At 68.0% G+C, this 24,775-nt stretch overlaps 12 non-coding genes across 12 annotated transcripts; all 12 read left to right on the forward strand.

The window, feature by feature from the left end:
* Nucleotides 1-104: 104 nt before the first annotated feature.
* Nucleotides 105-223, forward strand: LOC132595567 (5S ribosomal RNA). Its single transcript, XR_009561708.1, has one exon. It is a non-coding gene; the product is annotated as a 5S ribosomal RNA (ribosomal RNA).
* Nucleotides 224-1,155: 932 nt separating this feature from the next.
* LOC132595568 (5S ribosomal RNA) lies at nt 1,156-1,274 on the forward strand. Its single transcript, XR_009561709.1, has one exon. It is a non-coding gene; the product is annotated as a 5S ribosomal RNA (ribosomal RNA).
* Nucleotides 1,275-3,970: 2,696 nt separating this feature from the next.
* LOC132595570 (5S ribosomal RNA) lies at nt 3,971-4,089 on the forward strand. The gene has a single exon (XR_009561711.1). It is a non-coding gene; the product is annotated as a 5S ribosomal RNA (ribosomal RNA).
* Nucleotides 4,090-6,786: 2,697 nt separating this feature from the next.
* On the forward strand, nt 6,787-6,905 carry LOC132595571 (5S ribosomal RNA). Its single transcript, XR_009561712.1, has one exon. It is a non-coding gene; the product is annotated as a 5S ribosomal RNA (ribosomal RNA).
* Nucleotides 6,906-7,837: 932 nt separating this feature from the next.
* On the forward strand, nt 7,838-7,956 carry LOC132595572 (5S ribosomal RNA). The gene has a single exon (XR_009561713.1). It is a non-coding gene; the product is annotated as a 5S ribosomal RNA (ribosomal RNA).
* A 2,697-nt stretch (nt 7,957-10,653) lies between these two features.
* On the forward strand, nt 10,654-10,772 carry LOC132595573 (5S ribosomal RNA). Its single transcript, XR_009561714.1, has one exon. It is a non-coding gene; the product is annotated as a 5S ribosomal RNA (ribosomal RNA).
* Nucleotides 10,773-13,469: 2,697 nt separating this feature from the next.
* Nucleotides 13,470-13,588, forward strand: LOC132595574 (5S ribosomal RNA). Its single transcript, XR_009561715.1, has one exon. It is a non-coding gene; the product is annotated as a 5S ribosomal RNA (ribosomal RNA).
* A 2,697-nt stretch (nt 13,589-16,285) lies between these two features.
* LOC132595575 (5S ribosomal RNA) lies at nt 16,286-16,404 on the forward strand. The gene has a single exon (XR_009561716.1). It is a non-coding gene; the product is annotated as a 5S ribosomal RNA (ribosomal RNA).
* Nucleotides 16,405-19,101: 2,697 nt separating this feature from the next.
* On the forward strand, nt 19,102-19,220 carry LOC132595576 (5S ribosomal RNA). The gene has a single exon (XR_009561717.1). It is a non-coding gene; the product is annotated as a 5S ribosomal RNA (ribosomal RNA).
* Nucleotides 19,221-20,151: 931 nt separating this feature from the next.
* LOC132595577 (5S ribosomal RNA) lies at nt 20,152-20,270 on the forward strand. The gene has a single exon (XR_009561718.1). It is a non-coding gene; the product is annotated as a 5S ribosomal RNA (ribosomal RNA).
* A 2,697-nt stretch (nt 20,271-22,967) lies between these two features.
* On the forward strand, nt 22,968-23,086 carry LOC132595578 (5S ribosomal RNA). The gene has a single exon (XR_009561719.1). It is a non-coding gene; the product is annotated as a 5S ribosomal RNA (ribosomal RNA).
* A 931-nt stretch (nt 23,087-24,017) lies between these two features.
* On the forward strand, nt 24,018-24,136 carry LOC132595579 (5S ribosomal RNA). Its single transcript, XR_009561720.1, has one exon. It is a non-coding gene; the product is annotated as a 5S ribosomal RNA (ribosomal RNA).
* The last annotated feature ends 639 nt before the right edge of the window (nt 24,137-24,775 follow it).

Here is a 24,775-nt window from a genome sequence, read left to right on the forward strand (position 1 = left end):
GGGCGAGGGGGCCCTGCCGGGGCGGGCCGGCCGCCAGGCTGGCGTTAAGGCGCCAGCGCCAGCGAAACTGGGCCTCAAGAGGCCGCCCGCGGCCCCCCGCCCCCGTCTACGGCCATACCACCCTGAACGCGCCCGATCTCGTCTGATCTCGGAAGCTAAGCAGGGTCGGGCCTGGTTAGTACTTGGATGGGAGACCGCCTGGGAATACCGGGTGCTGTAGGCTTTTTGCCTCCCGCTCCGCCCGCCTTCTCCTTTACTCGCCCGCGGCGGGGGCCGCCGGCTCCGCCCCCGCCGGGCCCCGCTGCAGGCCCCACCTCCTCAGGCCCCTCCCACCACGGCGCGCGCCGGCGGGGTCGCTCCCCGCCGGCCCGGCCGGCCAGGCGGCCAGAAGGCGGCCCTGGAAGGCAGGCGCACCCCAGACGCTCCCGGGGTGGCTGGCCCGGACCCAGACTCCGCCGCGGGCCCAGTTGCCGTCCTTTCGGCCCGCGAGCCCCTCGACCTGCACCTGGCCGCCCCCACCGGCGCCCAGCCCCGGCGCCGCCACCTGTGTGCCGGTGTGTCCCTCCACAGCTCCCTCCGACAAAAGCCCCCCCCCACCCCGCCCCTCTGGCGTGTCACCGCGGCCGGGTGCGGGAGCGGGATCGAGGGCAGGGGCCGCTTCCCCGGGCCTGCCGGCCACCAGGGGCGGGGTCCTGAGCTCGGCGGGGGGTGTGGGGGCAAGGGTGGCCTTGCCGGGGCTGAGGGGCCGTGGCGACTCAATGGTGGCTCCCAGTGGCTTCGGGCCAGCTGCTGTCGGGCAGGAGGGCCGGCCCGGGCTGCGGCCGGGCTGCGCCTAGGGCCGCGTGGGCGGGCAGGGCCGATGCCCAAGGGACCGCGGGCCCCGGGCCCTGAAGCCTCCGGGGCCACGTCCCTGTGAGCGACGTGCGGGATCTTGGGCGGGGCGCCAAGCGCCGAAGGGTTTGCTGGGTCACGGCCGCCCTGGGCTGGGAGGTGGTCGCCAAACCCTCCGCCGCCGCCCGATACCCGAGACCTCCGTTGCCCCTGCCTGGGCGGGCGAGGGGGCCCTGCCGGGGCGGGCCGGCCGCCAGGCTGGCGTTAAGGCGCCAGCGCCAGCGAAACTGGGCCTCAAGAGGCCGCCCGCGGTCCCCCGCCCCCGTCTACGGCCATACCACCCTGAACGCGCCCGATCTCGTCTGATCTCGGAAGCTAAGCAGGGTCGGGCCTGGTTAGTACTTGGATGGGAGACCGCCTGGGAATACCGGGTGCTGTAGGCTTTTTGCCTCCCGCTCCGCCCGCCTTCTCCTTTACTCGCCCGCGGCGGGGGGGCCGCCGGCTCCGCCCCCGCCGAGCCCCGCTGCAGGCAGTAGTCAAGGTGGGTTTACCTGCCCGAGCAGGAAGCTTGGGCGATGGCAGAAGTGGGAAGAAACTCTTGAGCACAGGTTCTTGGGATCCACGGAGCAGCGCATGCACATGCGATGGGTGCCTACACAGCTGGCTTGCTTGTCTGTGGGGAAAGGCGAGATGGGTCAGGGCCTGGGTTCCTGAGGGGCTGAGAATCAAGGCAGGGATAGAAGAAAGGGGACAGGCCCACATCCCCTGAACCCACGCCGGCGCCCACTCACCTTTGTGGAAAATACGATTGAAAAGTGCCCGCAAGAATCTCTTCAGATGCCTCCAGAGTTGAGGGAAGAAGGGGAGGGGGGAGGCCGGGAGCAGGGTGAGCCCTGAAATCCAACCCTTGTCCCGGTCACACCCCAGCAGCCCTCCCACCTCAGCCCCTTCAAGACCCCAGGGCTCCCCCAACCGCGCTGCACAGATCCTGCCCTGACCATAGTCACCATGTTGATCCCCACGTTGAGCAAGATGAAGCTGACCGGGATCAGAAGAATTGAGTATCCTTGCTCCTGGCATTTCCTGGGGATGGGGCCAGTGAACGGCTCGGCTCGGTAGTAGTTTCGCTCACCCATGGCCGTTGGTCCCAGGACTGCCTGGGCCCTCTGCCCTCCAGTTTTAACTGGGAGCCAGACTGGGTCATAATGGGGCAGGTGGTGAGGTCACAGTGAGGGAGGGGGATGAAAAGGAGGGCCCAGAGTGGCATTCCCTGGTAACCAGGGTCAGGTAAGCTGAGCCTGGACAGTCAAACAGGGCCCGGTGGCCGGCATACATCCCCTCGAGCGGTCATTCATTCGCTCACCGCCCGCTGACTCACTTGTTCAAATGACACATTGCGTCTCTTGGCCCCTCTTGAGACTAGGAAGACCTTGGCCTCAGAGGCCTGCTGAAGGCCTGGCTGGAGTCCAGAGCCTCAGCCTTCTTCATGCCCTTCACTGGGCCTGGAGCTGGACCTGCCCAGATGTGGAACCTCCCAGTTTGGAAGCAACTTCTTGTATGAGGCTCTCTGTGGACAGGGACAGCTGAGACACAGAGGAGGTGCCCAGAGACCAGGGGTTTGGAGTCTGCAGCTGCAGATGTACTTAGTGCATGGTATAGGACCAGGAGGGGCCTGCTGGCAGAACTGTGGCCACTAAACCAAAGGGACCCTCAGGCCAAGAAGGGGACACTGGCTTCTTATTGCAGGAAGCCAAGCGCAGGGACCCAGGCTGGCAGAAGGAGTGGCGCTTCCAAGCCACAGACCACCAATGTTTCCTGGACTCTGGCGCTCTTTATTCCTCTCTCCATGCCCTGCCGCCCCCTGCCCCTGCCCCCACTTGCTGCTGGTAAGTTCACTTTCCCAGTCTGGCTCCCGTGCAGAGAGGGCCTGGAGGCCGAGGTGGAAGGTAGCAGCGAGTTGGCCCGCGCTTGGCCCTCCTGCGGTTGCCGCTTCAGCACCAGACTGTCATACACCTGGTAGTTGGCATTGCCTCCCGGGTTCCGGCTGAGTGGCATGAAGGTGGGCGGGGGTGGAGGGTGCTCGGTAGCCTGGACGTCGGGCAGGAGGTGAGAGGGGCGGAGGAGCAGCGCTGAGCTGGGAGCCGGGGCCCGCTGGTCCGAGGCCTCGGCCAGTACCGTGAGGGAGGCGGAGGTGGCCACAGGGCGCCGCAAGGGCAGGATCTCAGCCCATTCGGCCGCCGGGTGCCGCACCTCGTGGGGATCGCGGGAGTAATCCAAGTGTCCCGTGGAGGGATGCAGGCTGCGGTTGGACTCGCTGTGAGCACAGCTGGGGAGGCTACGTCTGTGGGCCGGTGGGGTGTCGCGCTACCAGGCGTCGGGCCGGTAGACCCGAGGCACCAGAGCGGATGGAGGCTCAGAGCCCTCCAGACCCAGACTCCGCCATGGGCCCAGTTGCCGTCCTTTCGGCCCGCGAGCCCCTCGACCTGCACCTGGCCGCCCCCACCGGCGCCCAGCCCCGGCGCCGCCACCTGTGTGCCGGTGTGTCCCTCCACAGCTCCCTCTGACAAAAGCCCCCCCCCACCCCGCCCCTCTGGCGTGTCACCGCGGCCGGGTGCGGGAGCGGGATCGAGGGCAGGGGCCGCTTCCCCGGGCCTGCCGGCCACCAGGGGCGGGGTCCTGAGCTCGGCGGGGGGTGTGGGGGCAAGGGTGGCCTTGCCGGGGCTGAGGGGCCGTGGCGACTCAATGGTGGCTCCCGGTGGCTTCGGGCCAGCTGCTGTCGGGCAGGAGGGCCGGCCCGGGCTGCGGCCGGGCTGCGCCTAGGGCCGCGTGGGCGGGCAGGGCCGATGCCCAAGGGACCGCGGGCCCCGGGCCCTGAAGCCTCCGGGGCCACGTCCCTGTGAGCGACGTGCGGGATCTTGGGCGGGGCGCCAAGCGCCGAAGGGTTTGCTGGGTCACGGCCGCCCTGGGCTGGGAGGTGGTCGCCAAACCCTCCGCCGCCGCCCGATACCCGAGACCTCCGTTGCCCCTGCCTGGGCGGGCGAGGGGGCCCTGCCGGGGCGGGCCGGCCGCCAGGCTGGCGTTAAGGCGCCAGCGCCAGCGAAACTGGGCCTCAAGAGGCCGCCCGCGGCCCCCCGCCCCCGTCTACGGCCATACCACCCTGAACGCGCCCGATCTCGTCTGATCTCGGAAGCTAAGCAGGGTCGGGCCTGGTTAGTACTTGGATGGGAGACCGCCTGGGAATACCGGGTGCTGTAGGCTTTTTGCCTCCCGCTCCGCCCGCCTTCTCCTTTACTCGCCCGCGGCGGGGGGGCCGCCGGCTCCGCCCCCGCCGAGCCCCGCTGCAGGCAGTAGTCAAGGTGGGTTTACCTGCCCGAGCAGGAAGCTTGGGCGATGGCAGAAGTGGGAAGAAACTCTTGAGCACAGGTTCTTGGGATCCACGGAGCAGCGCATGCACATGCGATGGGTGCCTACACAGCTGGCTTGCTTGTCTGTGGGGAAAGGCGAGATGGGTCAGGGCCTGGGTTCCTGAGGGGCTGAGAATCAAGGCAGGGATAGAAGAAAGGGGACAGGCCCACATCCCCTGAACCCACGCCGGCGCCCACTCACCTTTGTGGAAAATACGATTGAAAAGTGCCCGCAAGAATCTCTTCAGATGCCTCCAGAGTTGAGGGAAGAAGGGGAGGGGGGAGGCCGGGAGCAGGGTGAGCCCTGAAATCCAACCCTTGTCCCGGTCACACCCCAGCAGCCCTCCCACCTCAGCCCCTTCAAGACCCCAGGGCTCCCCCAACCGCGCTGCACAGATCCTGCCCTGACCATAGTCACCATGTTGATCCCCACGTTGAGCAAGATGAAGCTGACCGGGATCAGAAGAATTGAGTATCCTTGCTCCTGGCATTTCCTGGGGATGGGGCCAGTGAACGGCTCGGCTCGGTAGTAGTTTCGCTCACCCATGGCCGTTGGTCCCAGGACTGCCTGGGCCCTCTGCCCTCCAGTTTTAACTGGGAGCCAGACTGGGTCATAATGGGGCAGGTGGTGAGGTCACAGTGAGGGAGGGGGATGAAAAGGAGGGCCCAGAGTGGCATTCCCTGGTAACCAGGGTCAGGTAAGCTGAGCCTGGACAGTCAAACAGGGCCCGGTGGCCGGCATACATCCCCTCGAGCGGTCATTCATTCGCTCACCGCCCGCTGACTCACTTGTTCAAATGACACATTGCGTCTCTTGGCCCCTCTTGAGACTAGGAAGACCTTGGCCTCAGAGGCCTGCTGAAGGCCTGGCTGGAGTCCAGAGCCTCAGCCTTCTTCATGCCCTTCACTGGGCCTGGAGCTGGACCTGCCCAGATGTGGAACCTCCCAGTTTGGAAGCAACTTCTTGTATGAGGCTCTCTGTGGACAGGGACAGCTGAGACACAGAGGAGGTGCCCAGAGACCAGGGGTTTGGAGTCTGCAGCTGCAGATGTACTTAGTGCATGGTATAGGACCAGGAGGGGCCTGCTGGCAGAACTGTGGCCACTAAACCAAAGGGACCCTCAGGCCAAGAAGGGGACACTGGCTTCTTATTGCAGGAAGCCAAGCGCAGGGACCCAGGCTGGCAGAAGGAGTGGCGCTTCCAAGCCACAGACCACCAATGTTTCCTGGACTCTGGCGCTCTTTATTCCTCTCTCCATGCCCTGCCGCCCCCTGCCCCTGCCCCCACTTGCTGCTGGTAAGTTCACTTTCCCAGTCTGGCTCCCGTGCAGAGAGGGCCTGGAGGCCGAGGTGGAAGGTAGCAGCGAGTTGGCCCGCGCTTGGCCCTCCTGCGGTTGCCGCTTCAGCACCAGACTGTCATACACCTGGTAGTTGGCATTGCCTCCCGGGTTCCGGCTGAGTGGCATGAAGGTGGGCGGGGGTGGAGGGTGCTCGGTAGCCTGGACGTCGGGCAGGAGGTGAGAGGGGCGGAGGAGCAGCGCTGAGCTGGGAGCCGGGGCCCGCTGGTCCGAGGCCTCGGCCAGTACCGTGAGGGAGGCGGAGGTGGCCACAGGGCGCCGCAAGGGCAGGATCTCAGCCCATTCGGCCGCCGGGTGCCGCACCTCGTGGGGATCGCGGGAGTAATCCAAGTGTCCCGTGGAGGGATGCAGGCTGCGGTTGGACTCGCTGTGAGCACAGCTGGGGAGGCTACGTCTGTGGGCCGGTGGGGTGTCGCGCTACCAGGCGTCGGGCCGGTAGACCCGAGGCACCAGAGCGGATGGAGGCTCAGAGCCCTCCAGACCCAGACTCCGCCATGGGCCCAGTTGCCGTCCTTTCGGCCCGCGAGCCCCTCGACCTGCACCTGGCCGCCCCCACCGGCGCCCAGCCCCGGCGCCGCCACCTGTGTGCCGGTGTGTCCCTCCACAGCTCCCTCCGACAAAAGCCCCACCCCCACCCCGCCCCTCTGGCGTGTCACCGCGGCCGGGTGCGGGAGCGGGATCGAGGGCAGGGGCCGCTTCCCCGGGCCTGCCGGCCACCAGGGGCGGGGTCCTGAGCTCGGCGGGGGGTGTGGGGGCAAGGGTGGCCTTGCCGGGGCTGAGGGGCCGTGGCGACTCAATGGTGGCTCCCGGTGGCTTCGGGCCAGCTGCTGTCGGGCAGGAGGGCCGGCCCGGGCTGCGGCCGGGCTGCGCCTAGGGCCGCGTGGGCGGGCAGGGCCGATGCCCAAGGGACCGCGGGCCCCGGGCCCTGAAGCCTCCGGGGCCACGTCCCTGTGAGCGACGTGCGGGATCTTGGGCGGGGCGCCAAGCGCCGAAGGGTTTGCTGGGTCACGGCCGCCCTGGGCTGGGAGGTGGTCGCCAAACCCTCCGCCGCCGCCCGATACCCGAGACCTCCGTTGCCCCTGCCTGGGCGGGCGAGGGGGCCCTGCCGGGGCGGGCCGGCCGCCAGGCTGGCGTTAAGGCGCCAGCGCCAGCGAAACTGGGCCTCAAGAGGCCGCCCGCGGCCCCCCGCCCCCGTCTACGGCCATACCACCCTGAACGCGCCCGATCTCGTCTGATCTCGGAAGCTAAGCAGGGTCGGGCCTGGTTAGTACTTGGATGGGAGACCGCCTGGGAATACCGGGTGCTGTAGGCTTTTTGCCTCCCGCTCCGCCCGCCTTCTCCTTTACTCGCCCGCGGCGGGGGCCGCCGGCTCCGCCCCCGCCGGGCCCCGCTGCAGGCCCCACCTCCTCAGGCCCCTCCCACCACGGCGCGCGCCGGCGGGGTCGCTCCCCGCCGGCCCGGCCGGCCAGGCGGCCAGAAGGCGGCCCTGGAAGGCAGGCGCACCCCAGACGCTCCCGGGGTGGCTGGCCCGGACCCAGACTCCGCCGCGGGCCCAGTTGCCGTCCTTTCGGCCCGCGAGCCCCTCGACCTGCACCTGGCCGCCCCCACCGGCGCCCAGCCCCGGCGCCGCCACCTGTGTGCCGGTGTGTCCCTCCACAGCTCCCTCCGACAAAAGCCCCCCCCCACCCCGCCCCTCTGGCGTGTCACCGCGGCCGGGTGCGGGAGCGGGATCGAGGGCAGGGGCCGCTTCCCCGGGCCTGCCGGCCACCAGGGGCGGGGTCCTGAGCTCGGCGGGGTGTGTGGGGGCAAGGGTGGCCTTGCCGGGGCTGAGGGGCCGTGGCGACTCAATGGTGGCTCCCGGTGGCTTCGGGCCAGCTGCTGTCGGGCAGGAGGGCCGGCCCGGGCTGCGGCCGGGCTGCGCCTAGGGCCGCGTGGGCGGGCAGGGCCGATGCCCAAGGGACCGCGGGCCCCGGGCCCTGAAGCCTCCGGGGCCACGTCCCTGTGAGCGACGTGCGGGATCTTGGGCGGGGCGCCAAGCGCCGAAGGGTTTGCTGGGTCACGGCCGCCCTGGGCTGGGAGGTGGTCGCCAAACCCTCCGCCGCCGCCCGATACCCGAGACCTCCGTTGCCCCTGCCTGGGCGGGCGAGGGGGCCCTGCCGGGGCGGGCCGGCCGCCAGGCTGGCGTTAAGGCGCCAGCGCCAGCGAAACTGGGCCTCAAGAGGCCGCCCGCGGCCCCCCGCCCCCGTCTACGGCCATACCACCCTGAACGCGCCCGATCTCGTCTGATCTCGGAAGCTAAGCAGGGTCGGGCCTGGTTAGTACTTGGATGGGAGACCGCCTGGGAATACCGGGTGCTGTAGGCTTTTTGCCTCCCGCTCCGCCCGCCTTCTCCTTTACTCGCCCGCGGCGGGGGGGCCGCCGGCTCCGCCCCCGCCGAGCCCCGCTGCAGGCAGTAGTCAAGGTGGGTTTACCTGCCCGAGCAGGAAGCTTGGGCGATGGCAGAAGTGGGAAGAAACTCTTGAGCACAGGTTCTTGGGATCCACGGAGCAGCGCATGCACATGCGATGGGTGCCTACACAGCTGGCTTGCTTGTCTGTGGGGAAAGGCGAGATGGGTCAGGGCCTGGGTTCCTGAGGGGCTGAGAATCAAGGCAGGGATAGAAGAAAGGGGACAGGCCCACATCCCCTGAACCCACGCCGGCGCCCACTCACCTTTGTGGAAAATACGATTGAAAAGTGCCCGCAAGAATCTCTTCAGATGCCTCCAGAGTTGAGGGAAGAAGGGGAGGGGGGAGGCCGGGAGCAGGGTGAGCCCTGAAATCCAACCCTTGTCCCGGTCACACCCCAGCAGCCCTCCCACCTCAGCCCCTTCAAGACCCCAGGGCTCCCCCAACCGCGCTGCACAGATCCTGCCCTGACCATAGTCACCATGTTGATCCCCACGTTGAGCAAGATGAAGCTGACCGGGATCAGAAGAATTGAGTATCCTTGCTCCTGGCATTTCCTGGGGATGGGGCCAGTGAACGGCTCGGCTCGGTAGTAGTTTCGCTCACCCATGGCCGTTGGTCCCAGGACTGCCTGGGCCCTCTGCCCTCCAGTTTTAACTGGGAGCCAGACTGGGTCATAATGGGGCAGGTGGTGAGGTCACAGTGAGGGAGGGGGATGAAAAGGAGGGCCCAGAGTGGCATTCCCTGGTAACCAGGGTCAGGTAAGCTGAGCCTGGACAGTCAAACAGGGCCCGGTGGCCGGCATACATCCCCTCGAGCGGTCATTCATTCGCTCACCGCCCGCTGACTCACTTGTTCAAATGACACATTGCGTCTCTTGGCCCCTCTTGAGACTAGGAAGACCTTGGCCTCAGAGGCCTGCTGAAGGCCTGGCTGGAGTCCAGAGCCTCAGCCTTCTTCATGCCCTTCACTGGGCCTGGAGCTGGACCTGCCCAGATGTGGAACCTCCCAGTTTGGAAGCAACTTCTTGTATGAGGCTCTCTGTGGACAGGGACAGCTGAGACACAGAGGAGGTGCCCAGAGACCAGGGGTTTGGAGTCTGCAGCTGCAGATGTACTTAGTGCATGGTATAGGACCAGGAGGGGCCTGCTGGCAGAACTGTGGCCACTAAACCAAAGGGACCCTCAGGCCAAGAAGGGGACACTGGCTTCTTATTGCAGGAAGCCAAGCGCAGGGACCCAGGCTGGCAGAAGGAGTGGCGCTTCCAAGCCACAGACCACCAATGTTTCCTGGACTCTGGCGCTCTTTATTCCTCTCTCCATGCCCTGCCGCCCCCTGCCCCTGCCCCCACTTGCTGCTGGTAAGTTCACTTTCCCAGTCTGGCTCCCGTGCAGAGAGGGCCTGGAGGCCGAGGTGGAAGGTAGCAGCGAGTTGGCCCGCGCTTGGCCCTCCTGCGGTTGCCGCTTCAGCACCAGACTGTCATACACCTGGTAGTTGGCATTGCCTCCCGGGTTCCGGCTGAGTGGCATGAAGGTGGGCGGGGGTGGAGGGTGCTCGGTAGCCTGGACGTCGGGCAGGAGGTGAGAGGGGCGGAGGAGCAGCGCTGAGCTGGGAGCCGGGGCCCGCTGGTCCGAGGCCTCGGCCAGTACCGTGAGGGAGGCGGAGGTGGCCACAGGGCGCCGCAAGGGCAGGATCTCAGCCCATTCGGCCGCCGGGTGCCGCACCTCGTGGGGATCGCGGGAGTAATCCAAGTGTCCCGTGGAGGGATGCAGGCTGCGGTTGGACTCGCTGTGAGCACAGCTGGGGAGGCTACATCTGTGGGCCGGTGGGGTGTCGCGCTACCAGGCGTCGGGCCGGTAGACCCGAGGCACCAGAGCGGATGGAGGCTCAGAGCCCTCCAGACCCAGACTCCGCCATGGGCCCAGTTGCCGTCCTTTCGGCCCGCGAGCCCCTCGACCTGCACCTGGCCGCCCCCACCGGCGCCCAGCCCCGGCGCCGCCACCTGTGTGCCGGTGTGTCCCTCCACAGCTCCCTCCGACAAAAGCCCCACCCCCACCCCGCCCCTCTGGCGTGTCAGCGCGGCCGGGTGCGGGAGCGGGATCGAGGGCAGGGGCCGCTTCCCCGGGCCTGCCGGCCACCAGGGGCGGGGTCCTGAGCTCGGCGGGGTGTGTGGGGGCAAGGGTGGCCTTGCCGGGGCTGAGGGGCCGTGGCGACTCAATGGTGGCTCCCGGTGGCTTCGGGCCAGCTGCTGTCGGGCAGGAGGGCCGGCCCGGGCTGCGGCCGGGCTGCGCCTAGGGCCGCGTGGGCGGGCAGGGCCGATGCCCAAGGGACCGCGGGCCCCGGGCCCTGAAGCCTCCGGGGCCACGTCCCTGTGAGCGACGTGCGGGATCTTGGGCGGGGCGCCAAGCGCCGAAGGGTTTGCTGGGTCACGGCCGCCCTGGGCTGGGAGGTGGTCGCCAAACCCTCCGCCGCCGCCCGATACCCGAGACCTCCGTTGCCCCTGCCTGGGCGGGCGAGGGGGCCCTGCCGGGGCGGGCCGGCCGCCAGGCTGGCGTTAAGGCGCCAGCGCCAGCGAAACTGGGCCTCAAGAGGCCGCCCGCGGCCCCCCGCCCCCGTCTACGGCCATACCACCCTGAACGCGCCCGATCTCGTCTGATCTCGGAAGCTAAGCAGGGTCGGGCCTGGTTAGTACTTGGATGGGAGACCGCCTGGGAATACCGGGTGCTGTAGGCTTTTTGCCTCCCGCTCCGCCCGCCTTCTCCTTTACTCGCCCGCGGCGGGGGGGCCGCCGGCTCCGCCCCCGCCGAGCCCCGCTGCAGGCAGTAGTCAAGGTGGGTTTACCTGCCCGAGCAGGAAGCTTGGGCGATGGCAGAAGTGGGAAGAAACTCTTGAGCACAGGTTCTTGGGATCCACGGAGCAGCGCATGCACATGCGATGGGTGCCTACACAGCTGGCTTGCTTGTCTGTGGGGAAAGGCGAGATGGGTCAGGGCCTGGGTTCCTGAGGGGCTGAGAATCAAGGCAGGGATAGAAGAAAGGGGACAGGCCCACATCCCCTGAACCCACGCCGGCGCCCACTCACCTTTGTGGAAAATACGATTGAAAAGTGCCCGCAAGAATCTCTTCAGATGCCTCCAGAGTTGAGGGAAGAAGGGGAGGGGGGAGGCCGGGAGCAGGGTGAGCCCTGAAATCCAACCCTTGTCCCGGTCACACCCCAGCAGCCCTCCCACCTCAGCCCCTTCAAGACCCCAGGGCTCCCCCAACCGCGCTGCACAGATCCTGCCCTGACCATAGTCACCATGTTGATCCCCACGTTGAGCAAGATGAAGCTGACCGGGATCAGAAGAATTGAGTATCCTTGCTCCTGGCATTTCCTGGGGATGGGGCCAGTGAACGGCTCGGCTCGGTAGTAGTTTCGCTCACCCATGGCCGTTGGTCCCAGGACTGCCTGGGCCCTCTGCCCTCCAGTTTTAACTGGGAGCCAGACTGGGTCATAATGGGGCAGGTGGTGAGGTCACAGTGAGGGAGGGGGATGAAAAGGAGGGCCCAGAGTGGCATTCCCTGGTAACCAGGGTCAGGTAAGCTGAGCCTGGACAGTCAAACAGGGCCCGGTGGCCGGCATACATCCCCTCGAGCGGTCATTCATTCGCTCACCGCCCGCTGACTCACTTGTTCAAATGACACATTGCGTCTCTTGGCCCCTCTTGAGACTAGGAAGACCTTGGCCTCAGAGGCCTGCTGAAGGCCTGGCTGGAGTCCAGAGCCTCAGCCTTCTTCATGCCCTTCACTGGGCCTGGAGCTGGACCTGCCCAGATGTGGAACCTCCCAGTTTGGAAGCAACTTCTTGTATGAGGCTCTCTGTGGACAGGGACAGCTGAGACACAGAGGAGGTGCCCAGAGACCAGGGGTTTGGAGTCTGCAGCTGCAGATGTACTTAGTGCATGGTATAGGACCAGGAGGGGCCTGCTGGCAGAACTGTGGCCACTAAACCAAAGGGACCCTCAGGCCAAGAAGGGGACACTGGCTTCTTATTGCAGGAAGCCAAGCGCAGGGACCCAGGCTGGCAGAAGGAGTGGCGCTTCCAAGCCACAGACCACCAATGTTTCCTGGACTCTGGCGCTCTTTATTCCTCTCTCCATGCCCTGCCGCCCCCTGCCCCTGCCCCCACTTGCTGCTGGTAAGTTCACTTTCCCAGTCTGGCTCCCGTGCAGAGAGGGCCTGGAGGCCGAGGTGGAAGGTAGCAGCGAGTTGGCCCGCGCTTGGCCCTCCTGCGGTTGCCGCTTCAGCACCAGACTGTCATACACCTGGTAGTTGGCATTGCCTCCCGGGTTCCGGCTGAGTGGCATGAAGGTGGGCGGGGGTGGAGGGTGCTCGGTAGCCTGGACGTCGGGCAGGAGGTGAGAGGGGCGGAGGAGCAGCGCTGAGCTGGGAGCCGGGGCCCGCTGGTCCGAGGCCTCGGCCAGTACCGTGAGGGAGGCGGAGGTGGCCACAGGGCGCCGCAAGGGCAGGATCTCAGCCCATTCGGCCGCCGGGTGCCGCACCTCGTGGGGATCGCGGGAGTAATCCAAGTGTCCCGTGGAGGGATGCAGGCTGCGGTTGGACTCGCTGTGAGCACAGCTGGGGAGGCTACATCTGTGGGCCGGTGGGGTGTCGCGCTACCAGGCGTCGGGCCGGTAGACCCGAGGCACCAGAGCGGATGGAGGCTCAGAGCCCTCCAGACCCAGACTCCGCCATGGGCCCAGTTGCCGTCCTTTCGGCCCGCGAGCCCCTCGACCTGCACCTGGCCGCCCCCACCGGCGCCCAGCCCCGGCGCCGCCACCTGTGTGCCGGTGTGTCCCTCCACAGCTCCCTCCGACAAAAGCCCCACCCCCACCCCGCCCCTCTGGCGTGTCAGCGCGGCCGGGTGCGGGAGCGGGATCGAGGGCAGGGGCCGCTTCCCCGGGCCTGCCGGCCACCAGGGGCGGGGTCCTGAGCTCGGCGGGGTGTGTGGGGGCAAGGGTGGCCTTGCCGGGGCTGAGGGGCCGTGGCGACTCAATGGTGGCTCCCGGTGGCTTCGGGCCAGCTGCTGTCGGGCAGGAGGGCCGGCCCGGGCTGCGGCCGGGCTGCGCCTAGGGCCGCGTGGGCGGGCAGGGCCGATGCCCAAGGGACCGCGGGCCCCGGGCCCTGAAGCCTCCGGGGCCACGTCCCTGTGAGCGACGTGCGGGATCTTGGGCGGGGCGCCAAGCGCCGAAGGGTTTGCTGGGTCACGGCCGCCCTGGGCTGGGAGGTGGTCGCCAAACCCTCCGCCGCCGCCCGATACCCGAGACCTCCGTTGCCCCTGCCTGGGCGGGCGAGGGGGCCCTGCCGGGGCGGGCCGGCCGCCAGGCTGGCGTTAAGGCGCCAGCGCCAGCGAAACTGGGCCTCAAGAGGCCGCCCGCGGCCCCCCGCCCCCGTCTACGGCCATACCACCCTGAACGCGCCCGATCTCGTCTGATCTCGGAAGCTAAGCAGGGTCGGGCCTGGTTAGTACTTGGATGGGAGACCGCCTGGGAATACCGGGTGCTGTAGGCTTTTTGCCTCCCGCTCCGCCCGCCTTCTCCTTTACTCGCCCGCGGCGGGGGGGCCGCCGGCTCCGCCCCCGCCGAGCCCCGCTGCAGGCAGTAGTCAAGGTGGGTTTACCTGCCCGAGCAGGAAGCTTGGGCGATGGCAGAAGTGGGAAGAAACTCTTGAGCACAGGTTCTTGGGATCCACGGAGCAGCGCATGCACATGCGATGGGTGCCTACACAGCTGGCTTGCTTGTCTGTGGGGAAAGGCGAGATGGGTCAGGGCCTGGGTTCCTGAGGGGCTGAGAATCAAGGCAGGGATAGAAGAAAGGGGACAGGCCCACATCCCCTGAACCCACGCCGGCGCCCACTCACCTTTGTGGAAAATACGATTGAAAAGTGCCCGCAAGAATCTCTTCAGATGCCTCCAGAGTTGAGGGAAGAAGGGGAGGGGGGAGGCCGGGAGCAGGGTGAGCCCTGAAATCCAACCCTTGTCCCGGTCACACCCCAGCAGCCCTCCCACCTCAGCCCCTTCAAGACCCCAGGGCTCCCCCAACCGCGCTGCACAGATCCTGCCCTGACCATAGTCACCATGTTGATCCCCACGTTGAGCAAGATGAAGCTGACCGGGATCAGAAGAATTGAGTATCCTTGCTCCTGGCATTTCCTGGGGATGGGGCCAGTGAACGGCTCGGCTCGGTAGTAGTTTCGCTCACCCATGGCCGTTGGTCCCAGGACTGCCTGGGCCCTCTGCCCTCCAGTTTTAACTGGGAGCCAGACTGGGTCATAATGGGGCAGGTGGTGAGGTCACAGTGAGGGAGGGGGATGAAAAGGAGGGCCCAGAGTGGCATTCCCTGGTAACCAGGGTCAGGTAAGCTGAGCCTGGACAGTCAAACAGGGCCCGGTGGCCGGCATACATCCCCTCGAGCGGTCATTCATTCGCTCACCGCCCGCTGACTCACTTGTTCAAATGACACATTGCGTCTCTTGGCCCCTCTTGAGACTAGGAAGACCTTGGCCTCAGAGGCCTGCTGAAGGCCTGGCTGGAGTCCAGAGCCTCAGCCTTCTTCATGCCCTTCACTGGGCCTGGAGCTGGACCTGCCCAGATGTGGAACCTCCCAGTTTGGAAGCAACTTCTTGTATGAGGCTCTCTGTGGACAGGGACAGCTGAGACACAGAGGAGGTGCCCAGAGACCAGGGGTTTGGAGTCTGCAGCTGCAGATGTACTTAGTGCATGGTATAGGACCAGGAGGGGCCTGCTGGCAGAACTGTGGCCACTAAACCAAAGGGACCCTCAGGCCAAGAAGGGGACACTGGCTTCTTATTGCAGGAAGCCAAGCGCAGGGACCCAGGCTGGCAGAAGGAGTGGCGCTTCCAAGCCACAGACCACCAATGTTTCCTGGACTCTGGCGCTCTTTATTCCTCTCTCCATGCCCTGCCGCCCCCTGCCCCTGCCCCCACTTGCTGCTGGTAAGTTCACTTTCCCAGTCTGGCTCCCGTGCAGAGAGGGCCTGGAGGCCGAGGTGGAAGGTAGCAGCGAGTTGGCCCGCGCTTGGCCCTCCTGCGGTTGCCGCTTCAGCACCAGACTGTCATACACCTGGTAGTTGGCATTGCCTCCCGGGTTCCGGCTGAGTGGCATGAAGGTGGGCGGGGGTGGAGGGTGCTCGGTAGCCTGGACGTCGGGCAGGAGGTGAGAGGGGCGGAGGAGCAGCGCTGAGCTGGGAGCCGGGGCCCGCTGGTCCGAGGCCTCGGCCAGTACCGTGAGGGAGGCGGAGGTGGCCACAGGGCGCCGCAAGGGCAGGATCTCAGCCCATTCGGCCGCCGGGTGCCGCACCTCGTGGGGATCGCGGGAGTAATCCAAGTGTCCCGTGGAGGGATGCAGGCTGCGGTTGGACTCGCTGTGAGCACAGCTGGGGAGGCTACATCTGTGGGCCGGTGGGGTGTCGCGCTACCAGGCGTCGGGCCGGTAGACCCGAGGCACCAGAGCGGATGGAGGCTCAGAGCCCTCCAGACCCAGACTCCGCCATGGGCCCAGTTGCCGTCCTTTCGGCCCGCGAGCCCCTCGACCTGCACCTGGCCGCCCCCACCGGCGCCCAGCCCCGGCGCCGCCACCTGTGTGCCGGTGTGTCCCTCCACAGCTCCCTCCGACAAAAGCCCCACCCCCACCCCGCCCCTCTGGCGTGTCAGCGCGGCCGGGTGCGGGAGCGGGATCGAGGGCAGGGGCCGCTTCCCCGGGCCTGCCGGCCACCAGGGGCGGGGTCCTGAGCTCGGCGGGGTGTGTGGGGGCAAGGGTGGCCTTGCCGGGGCTGAGGGGCCGTGGCGACTCAATGGTGGCTCCCGGTGGCTTCGGGCCAGCTGCTGTCGGGCAGGAGGGCCGGCCCGGGCTGCGGCCGGGCTGCGCCTAGGGCCGCGTGGGCGGGCAGGGCCGATGCCCAAGGGACCGCGGGCCCCGGGCCCTGAAGCCTCCGGGGCCACGTCCCTGTGAGCGACGTGCGGGATCTTGGGCGGGGCGCCAAGCGCCGAAGGGTTTGCTGGGTCACGGCCGCCCTGGGCTGGGAGGTGGTCGCCAAACCCTCCGCCGCCGCCCGATACCCGAGACCTCCGTTGCCCCTGCCTGGGCGGGCGAGGGGGCCCTGCCGGGGCGGGCCGGCCGCCAGGCTGGCGTTAAGGCGCCAGCGCCAGCGAAACTGGGCCTCAAGAGGCCGCCCGCGGCCCCCCGCCCCCGTCTACGGCCATACCACCCTGAACGCGCCCGATCTCGTCTGATCTCGGAAGCTAAGCAGGGTCGGGCCTGGTTAGTACTTGGATGGGAGACCGCCTGGGAATACCGGGTGCTGTAGGCTTTTTGCCTCCCGCTCCGCCCGCCTTCTCCTTTACTCGCCCGCGGCGGGGGGGCCGCCGGCTCCGCCCCCGCCGAGCCCCGCTGCAGGCAGTAGTCAAGGTGGGTTTACCTGCCCGAGCAGGAAGCTTGGGCGATGGCAGAAGTGGGAAGAAACTCTTGAGCACAGGTTCTTGGGATCCACGGAGCAGCGCATGCACATGCGATGGGTGCCTACACAGCTGGCTTGCTTGTCTGTGGGGAAAGGCGAGATGGGTCAGGGCCTGGGTTCCTGAGGGGCTGAGAATCAAGGCAGGGATAGAAGAAAGGGGACAGGCCCACATCCCCTGAACCCACGCCGGCGCCCACTCACCTTTGTGGAAAATACGATTGAAAAGTGCCCGCAAGAATCTCTTCAGATGCCTCCAGAGTTGAGGGAAGAAGGGGAGGGGGGAGGCCGGGAGCAGGGTGAGCCCTGAAATCCAACCCTTGTCCCGGTCACACCCCAGCAGCCCTCCCACCTCAGCCCCTTCAAGACCCCAGGGCTCCCCCAACCGCGCTGCACAGATCCTGCCCTGACCATAGTCACCATGTTGATCCCCACGTTGAGCAAGATGAAGCTGACCGGGATCAGAAGAATTGAGTATCCTTGCTCCTGGCATTTCCTGGGGATGGGGCCAGTGAACGGCTCGGCTCGGTAGTAGTTTCGCTCACCCATGGCCGTTGGTCCCAGGACTGCCTGGGCCCTCTGCCCTCCAGTTTTAACTGGGAGCCAGACTGGGTCATAATGGGGCAGGTGGTGAGGTCACAGTGAGGGAGGGGGATGAAAAGGAGGGCCCAGAGTGGCATTCCCTGGTAACCAGGGTCAGGTAAGCTGAGCCTGGACAGTCAAACAGGGCCCGGTGGCCGGCATACATCCCCTCGAGCGGTCATTCATTCGCTCACCGCCCGCTGACTCACTTGTTCAAATGACACATTGCGTCTCTTGGCCCCTCTTGAGACTAGGAAGACCTTGGCCTCAGAGGCCTGCTGAAGGCCTGGCTGGAGTCCAGAGCCTCAGCCTTCTTCATGCCCTTCACTGGGCCTGGAGCTGGACCTGCCCAGATGTGGAACCTCCCAGTTTGGAAGCAACTTCTTGTATGAGGCTCTCTGTGGACAGGGACAGCTGAGACACAGAGGAGGTGCCCAGAGACCAGGGGTTTGGAGTCTGCAGCTGCAGATGTACTTAGTGCATGGTATAGGACCAGGAGGGGCCTGCTGGCAGAACTGTGGCCACTAAACCAAAGGGACCCTCAGGCCAAGAAGGGGACACTGGCTTCTTATTGCAGGAAGCCAAGCGCAGGGACCCAGGCTGGCAGAAGGAGTGGCGCTTCCAAGCCACAGACCACCAATGTTTCCTGGACTCTGGCGCTCTTTATTCCTCTCTCCATGCCCTGCCGCCCCCTGCCCCTGCCCCCACTTGCTGCTGGTAAGTTCATTTTCCCAGTCTGGCTCCCGTGCAGAGAGGGCCTGGAGGCCGAGGTGGAAGGTAGCAGCGAGTTGGCCCGCGCTTGGCCCTCCTGCGGTTGCCGCTTCAGCACCAGACTGTCATACACCTGGTAGTTGGCATTGCCTCCCGGGTTCCGGCTGAGTGGCATGAAGGTGGGCGGGGGTGGAGGGTGCTCGGTAGCCTGGACGTCGGGCAGGAGGTGAGAGGGGCGGAGGAGCAGCGCTGAGCTGGGAGCCGGGGCCCGCTGGTCCGAGGCCTCGGCCAGTACCGTGAGGGAGGCGGAGGTGGCCACAGGGCGCCGCAAGGGCAGGATCTCAGCCCATTCGGCCGCCGGGTGCCGCACCTCGTGGGGATCGCGGGAGTAATCCAAGTGTCCCGTGGAGGGATGCAGGCTGCGGTTGGACTCGCTGTGAGCACAGCTGGGGAGGCTACGTCTGTGGGCCGGTGGGGTGTCGCGCTACCAGGCGTCGGGCCGGTAGACCCGAGGCACCAGAGCGGATGGAGGCTCAGAGCCCTCCAGACCCAGACTCCGCCATGGGCCCAGTTGCCGTCCTTTCGGCCCGCGAGCCCCTCGACCTGCACCTGGCCGCCCCCACCGGCGCCCAGCCCCGGCGCCGCCACCTGTGTGCCGGTGTGTCCCTCCACAGCTCCCTCCGACAAAAGCCCCACCCCCACCCCGCCCCTCTGGCGTGTCAGCGCGGCCGGGTGCGGGAGCGGGATCGAGGGCAGGGGCCGCTTCCCCGGGCCTGCCGGCCACCAGGGGCGGGGTCCTGAGCTCGGCGGGGGGTGTGGGGGCAAGGGTGGCCTTGCCGGGGCTGAGGGGCCGTGGCGACTCAATGGTGGCTCCCGGTGGCTTCGGGCCAGCTGCTGTCGGGCAGGAGGGCCGGCCCGGGCTGCGGCCGGGCTGCGCCTAGGGCCGCGTGGGCGGGCAGGGCCGATGCCCAAGGGACCGCGGGCCCCGGGCCCTGAAGCCTCCGGGGCCACGTCCCTGTGAGCGACGTGCGGGATCTTGGGCGGGGCGCCAAGCGCCGAAGGGTTTGCTGGGTCACGGCCGCCCTGGGCTGGGAGGTGGTCGCCAAACCCTCCGCCGCCGCCCGATACCCGAGACCTCCGTTGCCCCTGCCTGGGCGGGCGAGGGGGCCCTGCCGGGGCGGGCCGGCCGCCAGGCTGGCGTTAAGGCGCCAGCGCCAGCGAAACTGGGCCTCAAGAGGCCGCCCGCGGCCCCCCGCCCCCGTCTACGGCCATACCACCCTGAACGCGCCCGATCTCGTCTGATCTCGGAAGCTAAGCAGGGTCGGGCCTGGTTAGTACTTGGATGGGAGACCGCCTGGGAATACCGGGTGCTGTAGGCTTTTTGCCTCCCGCTCCGCCCGCCTTCTCCTTTACTCGCCCGCGGCGGGGGCCGCCGGCTCCGCCCCCGCCGGGCCCCGCTGCAGGCCCCACCTCCTCAGGCCCCTCCCACCACGGCGCGCGCCGGCGGGGTCGCTCCCCGCCGGCCCGGCCGGCCAGGCGGCCAGAAGGCGGCCCTGGAAGGCAGGCGCACCCCAGACGCTCCCGGGGTGGCTGGCCCGGACCCAGACTCCGCCGCGGGCCCAGTTGCCGTCCTTTCGGCCCGCGAGCCCCTCGACCTGCACCTGGCCGCCCCCACCGGCGCCCAGCCCCGGCGCCGCCACCTGTGTGCCGGTGTGTCCCTCCACAGCTCCCTCCGACAAAAGCCCCCCCCACCCCGCCCCTCTGGCGTGTCACCGCGGCCGGGTGCGGGAGCGGGATCGAGGGCAGGGGCCGCTTCCCCGGGCCTGCCGGCCACCAGGGGCGGGGTCCTGAGCTCGGCGGGGGGTGTGGGGGCAAGGGTGGCCTTGCCGGGGCTGAGGGGCCGTGGCGACTCAATGGTGGCTCCCGGTGGCTTCGGGCCAGCTGCTGTCGGGCAGGAGGGCCGGCCCGGGCTGCGGCCGGGCTGCGCCTAGGGCCGCGTGGGCGGGCAGGGCCGATGCCCAAGGGACCGCGGGCCCCGGGCCCTGAAGCCTCCGGGGCCACGTCCCTGTGAGCGACGTGCGGGATCTTGGGCGGGGCGCCAAGCGCCGAAGGGTTTGCTGGGTCACGGCCGCCCTGGGCTGGGAGGTGGTCGCCAAACCCTCCGCCGCCGCCCGATACCCGAGACCTCCGTTGCCCCTGCCTGGGCGGGCGAGGGGGCCCTGCCGGGGCGGGCCGGCCGCCAGGCTGGCGTTAAGGCGCCAGCGCCAGCGAAACTGGGCCTCAAGAGGCCGCCCGCGGCCCCCCGCCCCCGTCTACGGCCATACCACCCTGAACGCGCCCGATCTCGTCTGATCTCGGAAGCTAAGCAGGGTCGGGCCTGGTTAGTACTTGGATGGGAGACCGCCTGGGAATACCGGGTGCTGTAGGCTTTTTGCCTCCCGCTCCGCCCGCCTTCTCCTTTACTCGCCCGCGGCGGGGGGGCCGCCGGCTCCGCCCCCGCCGAGCCCCGCTGCAGGCAGTAGTCAAGGTGGGTTTACCTGCCCGAGCAGGAAGCTTGGGCGATGGCAGAAGTGGGAAGAAACTCTTGAGCACAGGTTCTTGGGATCCACGGAGCAGCGCATGCACATGCGATGGGTGCCTACACAGCTGGCTTGCTTGTCTGTGGGGAAAGGCGAGATGGGTCAGGGCCTGGGTTCCTGAGGGGCTGAGAATCAAGGCAGGGATAGAAGAAAGGGGACAGGCCCACATCCCCTGAACCCACGCCGGCGCCCACTCACCTTTGTGGAAAATACGATTGAAAAGTGCCCGCAAGAATCTCTTCAGATGCCTCCAGAGTTGAGGGAAGAAGGGGAGGGGGGAGGCCGGGAGCAGGGTGAGCCCTGAAATCCAACCCTTGTCCCGGTCACACCCCAGCAGCCCTCCCACCTCAGCCCCTTCAAGACCCCAGGGCTCCCCCAACCGCGCTGCACAGATCCTGCCCTGACCATAGTCACCATGTTGATCCCCACGTTGAGCAAGATGAAGCTGACCGGGATCAGAAGAATTGAGTATCCTTGCTCCTGGCATTTCCTGGGGATGGGGCCAGTGAACGGCTCGGCTCGGTAGTAGTTTCGCTCACCCATGGCCGTTGGTCCCAGGACTGCCTGGGCCCTCTGCCCTCCAGTTTTAACTGGGAGCCAGACTGGGTCATAATGGGGCAGGTGGTGAGGTCACAGTGAGGGAGGGGGATGAAAAGGAGGGCCCAGAGTGGCATTCCCTGGTAACCAGGGTCAGGTAAGCTGAGCCTGGACAGTCAAACAGGGCCCGGTGGCCGGCATACATCCCCTCGAGCGGTCATTCATTCGCTCACCGCCCGCTGACTCACTTGTTCAAATGACACATTGCGTCTCTTGGCCCCTCTTGAGACTAGGAAGACCTTGGCCTCAGAGGCCTGCTGAAGGCCTGGCTGGAGTCCAGAGCCTCAGCCTTCTTCATGCCCTTCACTGGGCCTGGAGCTGGACCTGCCCAGATGTGGAACCTCCCAGTTTGGAAGCAACTTCTTGTATGAGGCTCTCTGTGGACAGGGACAGCTGAGACACAGAGGAGGTGCCCAGAGACCAGGGGTTTGGAGTCTGCAGCTGCAGATGTACTTAGTGCATGGTATAGGACCAGGAGGGGCCTGCTGGCAGAACTGTGGCCACTAAACCAAAGGGACCCTCAGGCCAAGAAGGGGACACTGGCTTCTTATTGCAGGAAGCCAAGCGCAGGGACCCAGGCTGGCAGAAGGAGTGGCGCTTCCAAGCCACAGACCACCAATGTTTCCTGGACTCTGGCGCTCTTTATTCCTCTCTCCATGCCCTGCCGCCCCCTGCCCCTGCCCCCACTTGCTGCTGGTAAGTTCATTTTCCCAGTCTGGCTCCCGTGCAGAGAGGGCCTGGAGGCCGAGGTGGAAGGTAGCAGCGAGTTGGCCCGCGCTTGGCCCTCCTGCGGTTGCCGCTTCAGCACCAGACTGTCATACACCTGGTAGTTGGCATTGCCTCCCGGGTTCCGGCTGAGTGGCATGAAGGTGGGCGGGGGTGGAGGGTGCTCGGTAGCCTGGACGTCGGGCAGGAGGTGAGAGGGGCGGAGGAGCAGCGCTGAGCTGGGAGCCGGGGCCCGCTGGTCCGAGGCCTCGGCCAGTACCGTGAGGGAGGCGGAGGTGGCCACAGGGCGCCGCAAGGGCAGGATCTCAGCCCATTCGGCCGCCGGGTGCCGCACCTCGTGGGGATCGCGGGAGTAATCCAAGTGTCCCGTGGAGGGATGCAGGCTGCGGTTGGACTCGCTGTGAGCACAGCTGGGGAGGCTACGTCTGTGGGCCGGTGGGGTGTCGCGCTACCAGGCGTCGGGCCGGTAGACCCGAGGCACCAGAGCGGATGGAGGCTCAGAGCCCTCCAGACCCAGACTCCGCCATGGGCCCAGTTGCCGTCCTTTCGGCCCGCGAGCCCCTCGACCTGCACCTGGCCGCCCCCACCGGCGCCCAGCCCCGGCGCCGCCACCTGTGTGCCGGTGTGTCCCTCCACAGCTCCCTCCGACAAAAGCCCCACCCCCACCCCGCCCCTCTGGCGTGTCAGCGCGGCCGGGTGCGGGAGCGGGATCGAGGGCAGGGGCCGCTTCCCCGGGCCTGCCGGCCACCAGGGGCGGGGTCCTGAGCTCGGCGGGGTGTGTGGGGGCAAGGGTGGCCTTGCCGGGGCTGAGGGGCCGTGGCGACTCAATGGTGGCTCCCGGTGGCTTCGGGCCAGCTGCTGTCGGGCAGGAGGGCCGGCCCGGGCTGCGGCCGGGCTGCGCCTAGGGCCGCGTGGGCGGGCAGGGCCGATGCCCAAGGGACCGCGGGCCCCGGGCCCTGAAGCCTCCGGGGCCACGTCCCTGTGAGCGACGTGCGGGATCTTGGGCGGGGCGCCAAGCGCCGAAGGGTTTGCTGGGTCACGGCCGCCCTGGGCTGGGAGGTGGTCGCCAAACCCTCCGCCGCCGCCCGATACCCGAGACCTCCGTTGCCCCTGCCTGGGCGGGCGAGGGGGCCCTGCCGGGGCGGGCCGGCCGCCAGGCTGGCGTTAAGGCGCCAGCGCCAGCGAAACTGGGCCTCAAGAGGCCGCCCGCGGCCCCCCGCCCCCGTCTACGGCCATACCACCCTGAACGCGCCCGATCTCGTCTGATCTCGGAAGCTAAGCAGGGTCGGGCCTGGTTAGTACTTGGATGGGAGACCGCCTGGGAATACCGGGTGCTGTAGGCTTTTTGCCTCCCGCTCCGCCCGCCTTCTCCTTTACTCGCCCGCGGCGGGGGCCGCCGGCTCCGCCCCCGCCGGGCCCCGCTGCAGGCCCCACCTCCTCAGGCCCCTCCCACCACGGCGCGCGCCGGCGGGGTCGCTCCCCGCCGGCCCGGCCGGCCAGGCGGCCAGAAGGCGGCCCTGGAAGGCAGGCGCACCCCAGACGCTCCCGGGGTGGCTGGCCCGGACCCAGACTCCGCCGCGGGCCCAGTTGCCGTCCTTTCGGCCCGCGAGCCCCTCGACCTGCACCTGGCCGCCCCCACCGGCGCCCAGCCCCGGCGCCGCCACCTGTGTGCCGGTGTGTCCCTCCACAGCTCCCTCCGACAAAAGCCCCCCCCACCCCGCCCCTCTGGCGTGTCACCGCGGCCGGGTGCGGGAGCGGGATCGAGGGCAGGGGCCGCTTCCCCGGGCCTGCCGGCCACCAGGGGCGGGGTCCTGAGCTCGGCGGGGGGTGTGGGGGCAAGGGTGGCCTTGCCGGGGCTGAGGGGCCGTGGCGACTCAATGGTGGCTCCCAGTGGCTTCGGGCCAGCTGCTGTCGGGCAGGAGGGCCGGCCCGGGCTGCGGCCGGGCTGCGCCTAGGGCCGCGTGGGCGGGCAGGGCCGATGCCCAAGGGACCGCGGGCCCCGGGCCCTGAAGCCTCCGGGGCCACGTCCCTGTGAGCGACGTGCGGGATCTTGGGCGGGGCGCCAAGCGCCGAAGGGTTTGCTGGGTCACGGCCGCCCTGGGCTGGGAGGTGGTCGCCAAACCCTCCGCCGCCGCCCGATACCCGAGACCTCCGTTGCCCCTGCCTGGGCGGGCGAGGGGGCCCTGCCGGGGCGGGCCGGCCGCCAGGCTGGCGTTAAGGCGCCAGCGCCAGCGAAACTGGGCCTCAAGAGGCCGCCCGCGGCCCCCCGCCCCCGTCTACGGCCATACCACCCTGAACGCGCCCGATCTCGTCTGATCTCGGAAGCTAAGCAGGGTCGGGCCTGGTTAGTACTTGGATGGGAGACCGCCTGGGAATACCGGGTGCTGTAGGCTTTTTGCCTCCCGCTCCGCCCGCCTTCTCCTTTACTCGCCCGCGGCGGGGGGGCCGCCGGCTCCGCCCCCGCCGAGCCCCGCTGCAGGCAGTAGTCAAGGTGGGTTTACCTGCCCGAGCAGGAAGCTTGGGCGATGGCAGAAGTGGGAAGAAACTCTTGAGCACAGGTTCTTGGGATCCACGGAGCAGCGCATGCACATGCGATGGGTGCCTACACAGCTGGCTTGCTTGTCTGTGGGGAAAGGCGAGATGGGTCAGGGCCTGGGTTCCTGAGGGGCTGAGAATCAAGGCAGGGATAGAAGAAAGGGGACAGGCCCACATCCCCTGAACCCACGCCGGCGCCCACTCACCTTTGTGGAAAATACGATTGAAAAGTGCCCGCAAGAATCTCTTCAGATGCCTCCAGAGTTGAGGGAAGAAGGGGAGGGGGGAGGCCGGGAGCAGGGTGAGCCCTGAAATCCAACCCTTGTCCCGGTCACACCCCAGCAGCCCTCCCACCTCAGCCCCTTCAAGACCCCAGGGCTCCCCCAACCGCGCTGCACAGATCCTGCCCTGACCATAGTCACCATGTTGATCCCCACGTTGAGCAAGATGAAGCTGACCGGGATCAGAAGAATTGAGTATCCTTGCTCCTGGCATTT

This window comes from Globicephala melas, unplaced genomic scaffold (assembly GCF_963455315.2).
Source record: "Globicephala melas unplaced genomic scaffold, mGloMel1.2 SCAFFOLD_182, whole genome shotgun sequence".
NCBI classification, from domain to species: Eukaryota; Metazoa; Chordata; class Mammalia; order Artiodactyla; family Delphinidae; genus Globicephala; species Globicephala melas.